The 15,535-nt window shown below is 49.8% G+C and overlaps 1 long non-coding RNA gene across 1 annotated transcript in view; it reads right to left on the bottom strand.

Moving 5' to 3' along the window:
* LOC142071192 (uncharacterized) overlaps positions 1–14,348 on the bottom strand; it is a 91,849-nt gene extending 77,501 nt beyond the window's left edge. Inside the window, exon 1 of the long non-coding RNA XR_012667236.1 lies at positions 13,734–14,348. This is a non-coding gene — a long non-coding RNA (uncharacterized LOC142071192). The remainder of the gene's footprint in view (positions 1–13,733) is intronic.
* Positions 14,349–15,535: the final 1,187 nt, after the last annotated feature.

The following is a 15,535-nucleotide window of genomic DNA, read 5'->3' as shown; positions in this document are numbered from 1 at the left end:
TGAGATCACTCCCTGTCCCTGTTAAAGGCCTAGTTCCATCTCCTCATAGATCAGCGGTACATAGTCGCTGAGAATATACCGAAATACAGAAAACTATGATGACACCATGGGTACGTTTAATAGTTCATTCCCTTTGGAGCACCTGGTGTTGGCCACTGTCGGAAGACAGGATCCTGGGCTAGATGGACCTTTGGTCTGACCCAGTATGGCCGTTCTTATGGTCATTATCCACTCAACTGTAGGTAAAGGTTTTCAGAGAGAAGTGTGACCAACCTCCCACCCCCCAGTGGACAGTGTCCTTTTAATTGTCACCTCTGCATGTCTCTTCCCAAAGCTGCACTGGGAGGGCACTGGAAAGAACCCTGACAATGCAACTACCCGTGTCAATAGGATTCATTGGCCACCCGGCTGGTGTCCAAAACACAAAGTACATCCACCAAAATACCCCTCTAATGCTGCCCCTCCTCCCAGTTAATGACCGCGTTCCTGTTGCGACCAGTAGCGTAGCCAGGTGGAAAAAACAGGGGGAGCGAAGATTAAAAAAGCCGCCACCTCCTACTTCTCACCCGGCGGCGCTCCGGGTCTTCAGCAGCACTTCGGCATCGGGTCCTTCACTCGCTCCCGTCTTTGGCACTGAAGGATCCATCCATTCCCCCGCCGCCACCACCACAATGCCGCTGAAGTCCGGAGCGAGTGAAGGGCCCGACGCTGAAGTGAGCGCTGCCGGGTGAGTACCAGGGGGTGGGGCCTTCTTTCATCTCTGCCGCCCAAGACCCGGAGCCCCGCCGGGGGAGTAAACATGTAAAAGGCGCCAAGTAATTAACAAGGCGCCACGTCTGCTCGGTGGGGGAGCGGCCGCTGCCCCGCTCCCCCCCAGCTATGCTACTGGTTGCGACCCCCTTGACTGGGAGCGCCGTAAGTCGAAGCACTGGGACCCCAGAGTGAGATACATCACAGAGTAGTTAATTGCCCATGTCTGCACTCTACAAGCAGTTGCATAGCACTCCCTTTAGGCCTGTCCTAGCTTGCACTGCGCGCTGTGTAAAATGGTTTGGATCTTCTGAGGCCAAATTCTCCTGGGGTTCTTCCACAGTCCAGGGATGCTGGCTGGATGTCCCCAGGGCATTCTGGTTCCTATGGGCTTTCAGTGGCACATCCGGAACTCAACTGCTGGTTCTGAGGGCCGGCACCCCAGTAGCTACAGAATTACTTCTGCTCCCAAGAATGAATTTCTCAGTGAAGAGATGAGATGAGGTTTCCTAGCCCTGGGCAGTCGTTTAACCAGCATTTTCCTGTTAATCTTTATTTATTGCTGAGCTTCCCCTAAAACAGTTCTGCTGATAATGAGGTTTCACTTCTCTAATCAAGCCGCTTGGCTCTCTTGAGTTTTCCCCTGGTTCTGGATTTTACTGGGTTTTGCTACAGCATCTTGGATTCCCCCTTGTTGTTGGGTCTGCTTCACTGCCTCTGCTCAGTGCTCTGCCGTGGTCTAGTTTGCAGGGGCTAGGTAATAAGGGGCATGTGTGTCGCTGCTGGATGGAACGCCAACCCTGCTAGCTGTGTGTGATCATGTCCTCCAGCAAACGGACTGAACACTTCTGAACTTGCAGGAGCCTGTCTTTTTGAAACGGATGGTGCTGAGTTCTCCCCTCAATGCTGCCTGACAGCAGACCAGCTGGCTCCTGTGTGTCTAGATAGAATCATAGGTCTGGAAGGGAGCTCGAGAGATTGTCTAGTGCCGTCCCGTCCCCTGCACTCATGGCAGGACTAAGTATTATCTAGATCAGTGGTTCTCAAACTTTAGTAACCTGAGGACCCCCATTTTTATTTTTTTTCAGGGACCCCCAAGTCCCCCTGCTCAGCCTTTGACCTGCCCCTTTCCCCGAGGCCATGCCCCCACTCACTCCATCCCCCCTCCCTCCGTTGCTTGCTCTCCTCCACCCTCACTCACTTTTACCAGACTGGGGTTGAGGTGCAGGAGGGGGTGGGGGTGTGGGCTCTGGGAGGGAGTTTGGGTGTGGGGTGCAGGCTCTGGGAGAGAGTTTAGATGCAGGAGGGGGTGTGGGGTGCGAGCTCTGGGAGGGAGTTTGAGTGTGGGCTCCGGCCAGGTGGCGCTTATCTTGGGCGGCTCCTGAAAGCACCTCTCTCTCGCAGTCGGGGACGGGAGAAAGGGGTCTCCGTGTGCTGCCCCTGCTCACAGGCACGGCACCCGCAGCTGCCATTGGCCACAGTTCCGAGCCAATAGGAGCTGCTGAGTCATCGCTATGGGGCAGGGGCAGCGTGCGGCGACCCCCTGTCCCTCCCAGGAGCTGCAGAGACGTACCAGCAGCGTGGAGCCAGGGTAGGTAGGAAGCCTTAGTCCCTCTGCGCCGCTAGGCTTTTAGTATGCAGGAGGCGCTGGGAGGGATGGGGGGGGGGAGTTGATCAGTGGGGCCTGAGGTCCCCTCGGGGAGCCCCAGGGGTCTGCGGACCCCAGTTTGAGAAACGGTGATGAAGACCATCCCTGACAGGTGTTTGTCTAACGTGCTCTTAAAAATCTCCAGTGATGGAGATTCCACAACCTCCCTAGGCAACTTATTCCAGTGCTTAACCACCCTGACAGTTAGGAAGTTTTTCCTAATGTCCAACCTAAACTAGCCTGCCTGCAATTTAAGCCCATTGCCTCTTGTCCTATCCTCAGAGGTTAAACAGACCAATTCTTCTCCCTCTTCCTTGTAACAACCTTTCATGTACTTGAAAACCATTATCATGTCCCCTCTTAGTGTTCTTGTCTCCACACTAAACGAACCCAATTTTTTTCAGTCTTTCATTGTAGGTAGGGTTGCCAACCTTCCTGGTTTCGCTGTGAGTCTCCCGGAATCAGGCTCTATCTCCCAGAGGCTACTGAAGCCAAACCAGGAGATTTTAGGCTGCCAGAAGTCCGGCAGCACAGCGGGGTTAAGGCAGGCTCCCTGCATGCCCTTACCCCGCACTGCTCCTGGAAGTGGTCGGCATGTCTCTGCGGCCCTTGGCCTTAGCCCCAATGTGCCGTCACCTGGGAGTTGCCCGAAGTAAGCGCCTCCTGGCTGGAGCCCACACCCTTCACCCCCACCTGCATCCCAACCCCCTACCCCAGCCCTGAGCCCCCTCCCACGCCCAAACTCCCTTCCAGAGCTTGCACCCCTCACCCCCTCCCACACACCAATCCCCTGCCCCAGCTGTGTGTCTGGGGTTGGGGCTGCTGGAGTTCTGGGGCAGCCAGTCAGCCCCTCATGGTGGGGCTCTGGGGTTCGGGGCTACTGCCCGGGGCTAGCAGAGAGGGGCAGCAAGCAAGTGCCTGAGCAGTGGAGCAAGGTGCCTCCTTACCTCCACCCAGGGTGGGAGGTGATCTCTGTGGATGAACCTCTGAACTCTGGGTCTGCACTGACCAAGGACAGCAACTGTGAGTGGGGTGCAGAGAAGGGATGGGCACATTAAAGGGACTTTTGAGTTGCTGAACTTAAGACCCTGATGGAAAAACTACTTGGGGGTGGGTCTGTTGCTCGTGGTTTATGTTTATGAACCTTGTTTGCGGTGTTTCCCCAAATTAACACTGAGTTAATTCCCTCCTTTTATTAAAAGTTTCTTTTCTACACTCTGTGCTGATGAGTGGGGAAGTATTGCCTCTCAGAGGCACTCGGGGTGGTGTGTAATTTTCCCAGGTTACTGGGTGGGGGTTCGAGCCGGTTCTGTGTTGTATCAATGGAAAGAAACCTCTAGATATTGAACCTGTCCCTGGTTGCTGCCGGCTCTGCCTGGCAGAAGGGTTACAAACAGCCTGTAGTCACCAGCTTCTGCCCCCCGCTCTGCTGTGTCTGCCTAGGATACTGGCGTAAGTAATCTGTGCCCTGGACATCAGAGCCCCTGTGTGGCCAGAGGAAGGACAGTCTAGTGGTTAGGGGACTGGGCTGCAGGAGACCTGGGGTCAATGCTGCACAGCCACAAACATCCTCCGTGACCCTCCTGAAGCCACTTAGCCTGTCCGTGTCTCAGTTTCCCCTCTGGACAATTGGGATTAACAGCACTTCCCTACTGCACACTATGAGGAGAAACACACTAAAGATTTGTGAGGCCCCCAGATACTATGGTAAGCTAGATAGATCTAAATACCATATACCCATTAAGCAGCACAGCCATTGGTATATTCCTTTGCCCTTCCTTCTTCTCTTCCTCCCACTGGTACGATTTCCGGTTTTCCTTTCCTCTTGGCCCTCTTGTGGGCCGGGCTGAAAGAGAGACAGCTCCTGGGAGAAGGACTCAGAAAGGGGAATCTAGCATTTGCATCTGTTAGGGCCAGACTCGCTCTAGTCTCCGGTGGGATGTTCCATACCTGGGGGACCAGTTCCTATAGTCCCCTTGCTGCCCTCTGGCTCCTGTGGGGTGTCATGTCTAACTTACTACCTGATCCTGCAGCCCTTACTTACGGGAGTGGCCTCATTGAAATCATGTGACGAGTGGGATTGGGCCCTTGAAGTGGAAGCATCTTGGGGCAGGGCACTATCATGCCTAGACTGTACATGCCAGGCATACCTCTGGGGCTGGACTGCAATAACAATCCTACAAGGGAAGCAGTGAAAGCTCAGGTCTCCTATTAATGGCTGCAGCAGATAATGTCGCACGGGCCCATGTGGGGATGCTTCGAAAGTGCACAGAGCAGGGAGTCAGCCTGGGGCTATTCACGCCCTGCCCCGACAGGGGTCCTGGGCTGCTCTCGGGCGAGGCTTCTTTCCACTGTGTCCATGTGAAAACCAGCCACCTTCCAAGCCCTTCTTCTCTGGCGTGGCTCCAGACCAGGCCGTGTTTCCACCGCCCCTCAAGCCCATCTTTACAGCATGTGCGGTTACCTGGGCCAGGGAGAGGGGGAGCCTAGAGGACTCTCCCGTTCAGCTGAAAGACAACTCAGGGCGCCGCTCGGAGCCCCGCAGGTGTGGGAAGCATTACACTACAGCAGGCTGGAGGCAGAGGCCAGAGCTGGATTCAGACCTTATTATTTTAAGTGTTAATTTAGCAACTAAATGAATTTTGGGTCAACTCTGGCCAGCGTGGCCTCTCCCTCTGGCTCAGCTTTGCTGTGGCCCAATTCGAGGCTGAATTTCCAAAGAGCCAAGACTTTCCCTTTAGATTGTACTGGCAGGGTCCAGGAATGGCTTTTAGTCTGGTCCCCGATGGTGCTTTGGGGTATGATCCTGCTGGTCATATGTCTACCTGTATGGACCAAGCTGATTCTCCCACATGCCACTGGAGAGCAAGGAGTTACAGTGATGGTTTTGCCTCCTGCATTCACCAGGCAACTTGCAAATGACTCCGTCAGCCTGTAGTGATGCAGCAAGCATAACCCTGTCTTCCTGAGCTGGGAGCAGAGCCTGAGCACCTGGAGCCCACTCAAGCCAATGGGAGCCGTGGCTGCTCAGCACCATGCAGGCTCTGGCCATTGGAGAACCACAACGCTGGAGATTGTAATCTCCATTTGCCAGCGGGGTTGGCAAGGGCAGCTCCCCTCGAGCTCTCTCCAGCTCCCCGTGTCCTCTGTGGGGGGAAGATGTGCTTTGAAATGCCGCAAGCCTGCTTTAGTTAATGAAATAATCCCTTCAATCGTTCCATTTCCAGTGAGTCTAAAATCACTGAGGGAAATCTGCTTTAGCAGATGAGCAATTATATTTGCAAAGGGCATTTTACGAGCACGGCAATCCGCTCCCCTCTTCACATCAGCACTGGGGCCCAGTGGCCTGCTGCCAAACTGGGTGCTGTCATGTGGAGGGAGAGGGGACTTGCCTGGTGGGTCTGAATGAATAGCAGGAGTGTGGAGGCCAATTAGGAAAAGGCCGGCTCTGTTAAAAACTGTGTTCAACTATCTGCATAGGAAAAAGCAGAAATAGTCGGGGTTTCTTATATTGAATGACAGTACATTCAGCCAATGAAACGTAAGATGGAAACATTACGTCATCAGCCCAACTTACAATAAATAACCACGCCTAGCTCTTATATCAGACTTTTCTTCCTTAGATCTCACAGTGCTTTACAAAGGAGGCCAGTACCATTCTCCCCATTTTACAGAGGGGGAAACTGAGGCACAGGGAAGGAAGTGACATGCCCAAGGACACGCAGCAGGCTAGAGCCAGGCATTGAATCCAAATCTCCTGTGTCCTAGTCCAGTGCTGGATCCACTAGGCGTAACTGCATACGGGTTGGTTAATGATTCTGAGGACAGGACACTGGTACTTAACCGTGTCTGAACTCTCAAACCCTTTCATACACAGCGCTGCCCAATTATTGCAATAAAAGTAACCTGCAGGCAGGGAGCAATTTCGGCCCTGCCTGAACTCTACAACAGTGTTTGTAAAATGGTTTATCAAGCCATTTAACTCCACCCGCATTGGCTAGGGAAGCGATTCAGAAAGGGCTTGCGTGACTGTCTTGGTAATGCAGGGTGATACGATATTATTGATTTTACAAATCACGTACAAGGATTGTAAATTAATACAAGATTTTACAGAAGGTCAAATCCTCAGTGGGTGTAAGTCAGAGTCAATGGATCAGAGCTTGTTGATGCCAGCAGAAGATCTGGACTGTTTATGCCAGCACGGTTCTCTGCACTGAAGAATCTACAGTCTAACGTAGATAAGATTCTATCAAGGCCAGAACCAGGACGATCTTGGAGGTGTGACCCAGGGAGCCCCTCAGTGCCAGCTGGCAGAGGGCTCCCCATAATATCACTCACATCTGGCCTGACACACTCACTGCCCCAACACACTGTTGTCCTAATATGAATCTCAAAGGTGTCATGTAAGGTGTCATATGTAAAGTGGTGACAAGCTGGTCCCAAAAATCATTGCGTGATGTATGCATGGGTTGTGTAGCAAGCGTTATAGATGTGTGCTGGAAGTGTGTGTCTTAAAATGTGTTTGGGAGGCAGTGCAGAAACCCAGCCTGCCCTAGATAAAGGAATGTGTATTTACCTCTCTGAGCTGCTTGGTTACAGGCGGAGAACAATGAAAGTACATTTACATACAAGATAAACAAAGCCATCAGGCTAAACAAGCAGGGGAGAAGACCATTAAACAATCAAACTGGGGGACAGAGTCTGCACCCCAGAAATCCTTCCTGGCTCTAGAAGCAGAGACAATGGACTTTGGATAATATAAGGGGAGAAATTAATTATCCATCACTAAGGGGACAATAGGGTACAGCACCCTCTGAGCCTAGGAAAGTTGGCTGCCCTAGTCTGTAGCACTAGGGAAGGCTGGTAACTTAATGTAAGTCAGAAAACTGCTTCAGAAAAGATTGTAACATGCTAAGATTCAGTTTTAGTCATTAGAAAGTGTGTTTTGTTTTGTTTGTAACCAGACCTGCCTCTTTTTCTCTTGCTTAGTATCACTTAAATCTCTGTTCTTTGTTCATAAATGTATTCTTGTTTTCTTACAAAACCATATCAGTGCTGCCTATGAAAGTGATGCACGAGTCTGGTGTGAGCAACAGAAGAGGATTTGAATGGGAGGAGTAGGGGGAAGGGGGGAGACTGGCGAGAAGGTTAGAGTGATCGGTTGGGTCTGTGACGAGGTGAAATGACATGCTGGCCCTGTTCGCACTGAGAGCTGAACCCAAATCACCAGGTGAACATTATGGGCCAAGTTCAGCACAGATGCTGTAAATCAGCAGGTGCAATTCATGTGTCCATCCTTCCTGGCTCACTGTCTAGGGCTATCCTAATGCCAGCTAGTGGGAAGGATGTCACAGGCTTTCATTCTGCGTTGGCATCCTCATGAAATAGGAATGTTTCATTCCTACAGTCGCTACTTGTCAGAAGCTGGGCCCTGCTGGCCAGCTGTCTGGCCATGTGCTCACATGCTATGTGCTTTCATAATCCAGAGCCCGACCCCTGGCACTTGGCCTCGTGGGCTGATCGAATGCTAATCTCTCCACCTTCATTCACATGGCCAGGCCTTACAACTCTCCATCCCAGTCATGAGCCAGCAGAGGGACCAAGAGAGGACCAAGGCAAGATCCTTGGGGTCTAGGACCCAGAGGCGGAAGGGGCACCAGCACAGCAATGAGCAGCGGGGAACAGGGCAGGAGTCACTGCTCAGCTGTCAGTGCCAGATCTAGGGAGGAGAGGAGTCACTTGGGGGTCCATGGTGCCCCCTTTAACTCAGGCTATATCCATCGCCTGACATGGGTGAACAGAATGACACAGACAGGCAGTAGCTAGGAGTCCCATGATTCTGATTCAGCCAGCGTACGTGGCACAGTCTACTTGTCATCCAAGGGGGAGGGAGGAGAAAGTTTTGGGGTATCGGCGCCAAGCATGATCTCAGTCCACTCCCAGCTGGCATCCACTGACATGGTGAACGAACACAGCTGCACGGGGCAGTGTGAAGCAGAAGATGCAGTAAATGTTCTTGAAGTGGAAGGCCTGTCAGCTGCCAGTTGTGAGCAACACAGTAGCACTAAAATACAAGCCCGAGAAGCTGGCCCAGTACGTCTCATTTGGCTTCAATTACTGGCCGCATCAGATCAGTCCAAGGCAGATGAGCCAGGCTCCATCCAGACAGGGTCAGGAGGTGTCTCAGACTGTGGTGGCTGTAGCTTGTCTGCTGTGACTTTTGCTCTGCACAGTGCCCCTTTAAACGTCACAGAGCTTGCAGTCTGCAGGGGCAGAGGGCCATTTCCGCAGGCGATCGCGAGTGCAGACTGCTGCTGAGAGGGCGGGGGACATGCTGCACATGATACGAGCTTGCCCAGTGGGCACTGTGCCTTCAAGAGGGTCATATTTGTAATGGTCCTTTGTGGGCATAATTTGTTAAGCATTTTGGTATGAACAGTTCTCCAGGAGCTGTATTCGATTTGATCTGCCAGCTCCATCCATGTTAACGCATAGCTTTTTAAGGCCAGAAGGAACCATTATGATTCCCTAGCCTGACCTCCTGCATAACACAGGCTGCATAATTTCACCCCCTGATGCCTGCAGTAGAGAGAGTTCTTGGAGGGCATGTCCGTGTGGATCCTGTGATAGGTGCACATGTGTCTCGTTCACGCAAGATTGGAGGCTTTTCAATAGCAGCGGCCATCAGAGCTGCACACGCACCCTGTACGTCCTCGTACTCGCACGTGAGGGCATAAAGGGCAGAACAGGTCCCTCTTGCTTTTCTCCAGTTCCCTCTTGCTGCCTGTGGCAGTGAGATGGAACCTAGCGAGTGGCCAACCTGCTAGTCCTTGGCACTGGCTAATCTCTAAATCCCGCAAAAATGGTCAGAACTCCTCAATTTCAACCTACAGAAGGTCTGCTACAACCTATCGGAGGCCCAGCAGATGCAAAGATCTTGACCTGTATGGTCTGGTTTTGACAGTCAGACCTCTCTGTACAGACCCCCCCTGTTCAGGGTGCCTCAACATGGCTGATTCTAAACCTGTGGGTTTTAAGCCCTACCCTTTCTGTGGCGAGTTGATCCCATTAAAAGATGGGCGCAGCAGATGCTTGCTCTGTTTAGCAGAGAGCCGTGTACTGGACAGATGCTTGACAAGCTGGTTGTTCTCTTTCAGGACCCGCAAGTCACAAGATGCTGCACTGAAGCGTCACCTGCTGGAGCAATCTATGAAGCTGTCTTCAGATCCTGAAGAGACAAGTTTGACTCCAGGTACCACACAAGACAACGTCTGGTGGACACTCGATTCCAAAAACCAGTGCAGAGAAGCCTGCACTGAAAGACCAGGTGTCAAAATAAATGCTATTAAAACCAACAACATCCTCACTGAAGCAGATGTCAACATCTCCAGTACTGAAGCCCCACACCGAGAGAGGCCACCCTGAATTCAGGGTCAGAGACTCGAGATGGAACTCAGTGCCTTCCCTCCTGTAAAGACCATGCCATGTTAGGCCTCCAGGGACAAAGCCACTGAGCCCCAAGCAATGCAGTGAACCAATGCTGCTCACAAACAGGGAAGAATTAGTAGGGGAAGCAAAAGTGGATGGGAACCTGGGCAGCAGTGGCCATGAGATAGATGAGTTCAGGATCCTGACATGAGGAAAAAAGGAGAGCAGCAGAAAATATGGACCCTGGACTTAAGAAAAGCAGCCTTAGACTCCCTCAGGAAACTGTTGGGCAGCATCCCCAGGGAGAATAACATGAGGGGGAAAGGAGTCCAGGAGAGCTGGCTGTATTTTAAAGAATCCTTATTGAGGTTGCAGGAACAAACCATTCCAATGTGTAGAAAGAATGGTAAATATGCCAGGTGACCAGCTTGGCTTACAAGTGAAATCCTCGCTGATCTTAAACACAAAAAAGAAGCTTACAAGAAGTGGAAGATTGGAGAAATGACTAGGGAGGAGTATAAAAATATTGCTCGGGCATGCAGGAGTGAAATCAGGAAGGCCAAATCACACATGGAGTTGCAGCTAGCAAGGGATGTTAAGAGTAACAAGAAGGGTTTCTACAGGTAAGTTAGAAACAAGAAGGTGGTCAGGGAAAGTGTGGGCCCCTTACTGAATAGGGGAGGCAACCGAGTGACAGAGGATGTGGAAGAAGCTAATGTACTCAATGCTTTTTTTGCCTCTGTCTTCACGAACAAGGTCAGCTCCCAGACTACTGCACTGGGCAGCACAGTATAGGGAGGAAGTGACCAGCCCTCTGTGGAGAAAGAAGTGGTTCAGGACTATTTAGAAAAGCTGGATGAGCACAAGCCCATGGGGCCAGATGCGCTGCATCCGAGGATGCTAAAGGAGTTGGTGGATATGATTGCAGAGCCATTGGCCATTATCTTTGAAAACTCATGACGATCGGGGGAGATCCCAGATGACTGGAAAAAAGCTAATGTAATGCCCATCTTTAAAAAAGGGAAGGAGGAGGATCTGGGAAACTACAGGCCAGTCAGCCTCGCCTCAGTCCCTGGAAAAATCATGGAGCAGGTCCTCAAGGAATCCATTTTGAAGCATTTAGAGGAGAGGAAAGTGATCAGAAACAGTCAGCATGGATTCATCAAGGGCAAGTCATGCCTGACTAATCTAATTGCCTTCTATGATGAGATAACTGGCTCTGTGGATGAGGGGAAAGCAGTGGACGTGTTATTCCTTCACTTTAGCAAAGCTTTGATATGGTCTCCCACATTATTCTTGCCAGCAAGTTAAAGAAATATGGATTGGCTGAATGGACTATAAGGTGGATAGAAAGCCGGCTAGTTCTTCGGGCTCAGTGGGGAGTGATCAATGGCTCCATGTCTAGTTGGCAGCCAGTATCAAGTGGAGTGCCCCAAGGGTCGGTCCTGGGGCCCGTTTTGTTCAATATCTTCATTAATGATCTGGAGGATGGTGTGGATTGCACACTCAGCAAGTTTTCAGTTGACACTAAACTGGGAGGAGTGGTAGGTATGCTGGAGGGGAGGGATAGGATACAGAGGGACTAGACAAATTAGAGGATTGGGCCAAAAGAAATCTGATGAGGTTCAACAAGGACAAGTGCAGAGTCCTGCACTTAGGACGGAAGAATCCCATGTACCGCTACAGACTAGGGACCGAATGGCTCGGCAGCAGTTCTGCAGAAAAGGACCTAGGGGTTACAGTGGACGAGAAGCTGGATATGAGTCAACAGTATGCCCTGGTTGCCAAGAAGGCTAACAGCATTTTGGGCTGTATAAGCAGGAGCATTGCCAGCAGATCGAGGCATGTGATCAATCCCCTCTATTTGGCATTGGTGAAGCCTCATCTGGAGTACTGTGTCCAGTTTTGGGCCCCACACTACAAGAAGGATGTGGAAAAATTGGAAAGAGTCCAGCGGAGGGCGACAAAAATGATTAGGGGTCTGGAGCACATGATTTATAAGGAGAGGCTGAGGGAACTGGGATTACTTAGTCTGCAGAAGAGAAGAATGAGGGGGGATTTGATAGCTGCTTTCAACTACCTGAAAGCGGGTTCCAAAGTGGATGGAGCTAGGATGGAGCTAGGCTGTTCTCAGTGGTGGCAGATGACAGAACGAGGAGTAATGGTCTCAAGTTCCCATGGGGGAGATTTAGGTTGGATATTAGGAAAAACTTTTTCACTAGGAGGGTGGTGAAGCACAGGAATGGGTTCCCTAGGGAGGTGGTGGAATCTCCTTCCTTAGATATTTTTAAGGCCTGGCTTGACAAAGCCCTGGGTGGGATGATTTAGTTGGGGATTGGTCCTGCTTTGAGCAGGGTGTTGGACTAGATAACCTCCTGAGGTCCCTTCCAACCCTGATATTCTATGATTCTATGATCTGTCATCACAGCACAGAGAAAAAGGTCCCTGGCAATGACTCCAGCACTGGAGAGGCAACCTTTGACCTCAGTGCTGCCAGCAGAGTTTGCTGGTGCTGCTGGACATATCTCCAAAAGAATTGTCAATGACCTTGGTACCAAGAGGATACTGGTATTGGTGTGGAGCCTGGTAGTCTTTGGTACTGCTCCTACAGAAAAGTCTACTCCTCCCGCCCATCACTGATGGTGGTGGCAGTGCATATAAGTAGAAAGGTCATTCACATCTACCCGTACTTAAATGACAGGCTGATCAGTGGCAGATCCCATCAAGATACTGCAAAAGCCCTGGAGTACGTCTTCTCCAAGCTCAGCCTCCTCGTTAACTAGAAGAAATCCAATTCCTCTGATCCCCAGTGAAATATCCCAGATCAGATGAGATAAGGCCAGAATGATCCTGATAGCTCCTTACTGGCTGAGACAATTTTGGCTGTCACACCTGTTGCAGCTGTCCAGGCAGCTGTCCATACATATCCCACCCTGTCCAGACATCATATTTCAGAACCATAGCCAGATTCTGCACCGAGAGCTGTAGTCATTACTTTTGACAGCTTGGATGATGGCTGGTTGAGCACTACTGAAACAGACTGATCCCTACAGGTTCAAGAGAGTCTCATACCCAGTAGGAAACTTTCCACTAAGAAGACCTACTCCTCGAAATGGAAAAGATTCTCCCAATAGGCAGCCCAACACAATCTAGACCCAGTAGTGGGCCTGATACCAAAGTTCATTGACTACATGCTGCACTTGAAACATTCTGGACTAGCACTTAGCTCTCAAGATCCATCTTGCAGCAATATTGGCATGTTTTCTCTGGTACAGTCATGATCTATCTTTTCACATCCAATAATATCAAAATTCCTCAAGAGCCTCCTGCATACTCACCCACTGGTAACAGACCCAACTCCCACGTAGGACCTTACTATTGTCCTCCTAATGCTCATGGAGTTCTCCTTTTGAGTTGCTGTCGATTGCTCAGTACCCCACCTGACACTCAAGATGGTATTTCTAGTGACTATATATTACCTTTAGCACAAAGGATCGAGTTCAAAACTTTTGTGACCAGACCTCCTTACACATCCTTCCAGAGATACAAGGTGGTGTTGAGACCACACCTGAAGTTGGTCCCTAAAGTGGTCTCAGAATTTTACCTGACCCAGTCAATTTACTTGCCTGTCTTCTTCCCGAAGCCACACATGACACCGTGAGAAAAGACGCTACGTACTTCAGACATGTCCAGAGCTTTGCTCTATTGCCTTAATGCAGCAGTTTTCAAACTTTCTGAGCTACGCCCCCCTTTGAGTTACAATTTTTGGTTGCACCCCCCCAACCCAGATGAAAATAGACACATGCAACAGTGTGCTTGATAGCCTACTCATAAACCTAACAGAGACCTTAAAACAACTTTAATTACATTACCTACACATGTAGGTTTCAAATACACAGATACTTACCAATTAATGTGAAGGGTGTGGCTTTTTCTGTGCAGACAGTTTATCAATGTGTGGATAGATTTTTGAAACCGACTTTCAGAGGTCGGCCTCCATTTCCAGGCTCGAACGGTACTTTGTCTTTAGCACATCCAGCGGAGAGAATCCAATCTCACACAAATAAGCTGAACTGAATGGTGAAAGAGCTTTGATCGCACACTTTGACAAAGCAGGATGTTCTGAGCCAACTTTCAACCAAAATCCCCCAAAGACTGTTTTTTAAATTGAATGCCCAGTTTCCTCTCACTCCGAAGTTCAATCAGCTTCTCCTGAATGTCAGAGAGATGGGGCCAGGTCACTGCCTCAGCTACAAAAGGTTGGATAATCCAGTCATTCAGGGGTACATTTCCTTCGGGAAAATATCTATCCAAACTGGCTCTGAGAGAAGTCAAATGATTCTTGATTGGCTCTCCCACACTCAATAGTTCAATATCTGTTTCATTGACAGTGTCAAGTTAACAACGGGAAGGTAACGCTTAAACAGTTTCGATCTTTGTTTTCCAGAGATCTCGCTCTCTCTTGAATGCTGATATCTTGTTGTGCAAGTCAAAAATGGTACTTTCCGCTCCTTGCAGTGAGACATTTAGAGAATTCAGTTTGTCAAAAATATCAGCAAGGTAAGCCAAAAGCACAAGCCAGCGGGGAATCACATGGTGTCTCTGTGTTGGTGAAATTCAAATCCATTAGGAAAAGTTGAACTTCGTTTCTCGGTTCATAAACACATTGCAACACTTTTCCCCTGGCTACCCACCTGACTTCTGTGTGAAACAACAAAGCATTGTGCTGCACTGCCGTTTCTGCACAAAGCATTGCAAAGAGACATGCCTTTGTGGGCTGCATCTTGATAAAGTTCACGATATTAATAGCAGAATTCAGAACTTTAGTAAGTTCCTGATCCATGTTTCGAGTTGCAAGGGCTTCTTATAACTTTTGCGTCTCATTTATGCATGACTCCTATTGAATGAAAGTCAATCAGCTCACAGGGACATTTGCCCGAATAGAATGAACGCTGTATGGAAAACACCTCGTGGGGTTGTCATATTGTGGAATCCCAAGATGCTGAACAAAAGAGCTCTTTTTCAATGTTAAACAATGTGCTGTTGCAATGGAATAGTCCAGCGGTTTTCAAACTTTTTGAGCTGAGCCCCCCATTTGAGTTACAATTTTTGGTCTCGGTCCCCCAAGCCAGACTAAAAGAGGTGGGTCGGAGGTAGAGGTGGCAATCCTGAGTCCCGTTGTGCCAGGCTGGAGTCTGAGCCCTGCTTTACCGGGCTGAAGCCTGAGACCACCTGTCGTTGCTGCTTCCCCCCCAAAATGTTCCTCCGTGCCCCCCTACAGGGGAGCACCCAAAGTTTAAAAACCTCTGGAATAGTCAGATCTGGGTTTTTTTCCTGGCTCTGTTGACCTATTATATGACCTTGGACAAGTCTCTTAGCTTCTCTGTGCCTCAGTTTCTCCAGCTATAAAATGGAGATAATGATATTTACCTACCTTTTTAAAGAACTTTGGAATCTACTAATGAAAAACTCTATAGAAGTGGGTCAGATCCTAATCTCAGTTACACTGGCATGAATCTGGGATAATGCATCCCAATGAAGTTACTCTGGATTTATGTCCCGCTAAGATCAGAATCTGTTCCACTGAGTCGATAAGGAGTTTGAATAATTAGAAGTGACAAAGATCTTCTAAAAATAGATATTGATAAAAATCAAGTTGGTGAATTGTTGGAAAATGTGAATATATCTGAATGAATGGTTCTGAAGGAT

The sequence above is a fragment of the Caretta caretta genome, chromosome 1 (assembly GCF_965140235.1).
Source record: "Caretta caretta isolate rCarCar2 chromosome 1, rCarCar1.hap1, whole genome shotgun sequence".
NCBI classification, from domain to species: domain Eukaryota; kingdom Metazoa; phylum Chordata; order Testudines; family Cheloniidae; genus Caretta; species Caretta caretta.
This window is presented reverse-complemented; position numbering and strand designations above follow the sequence as displayed.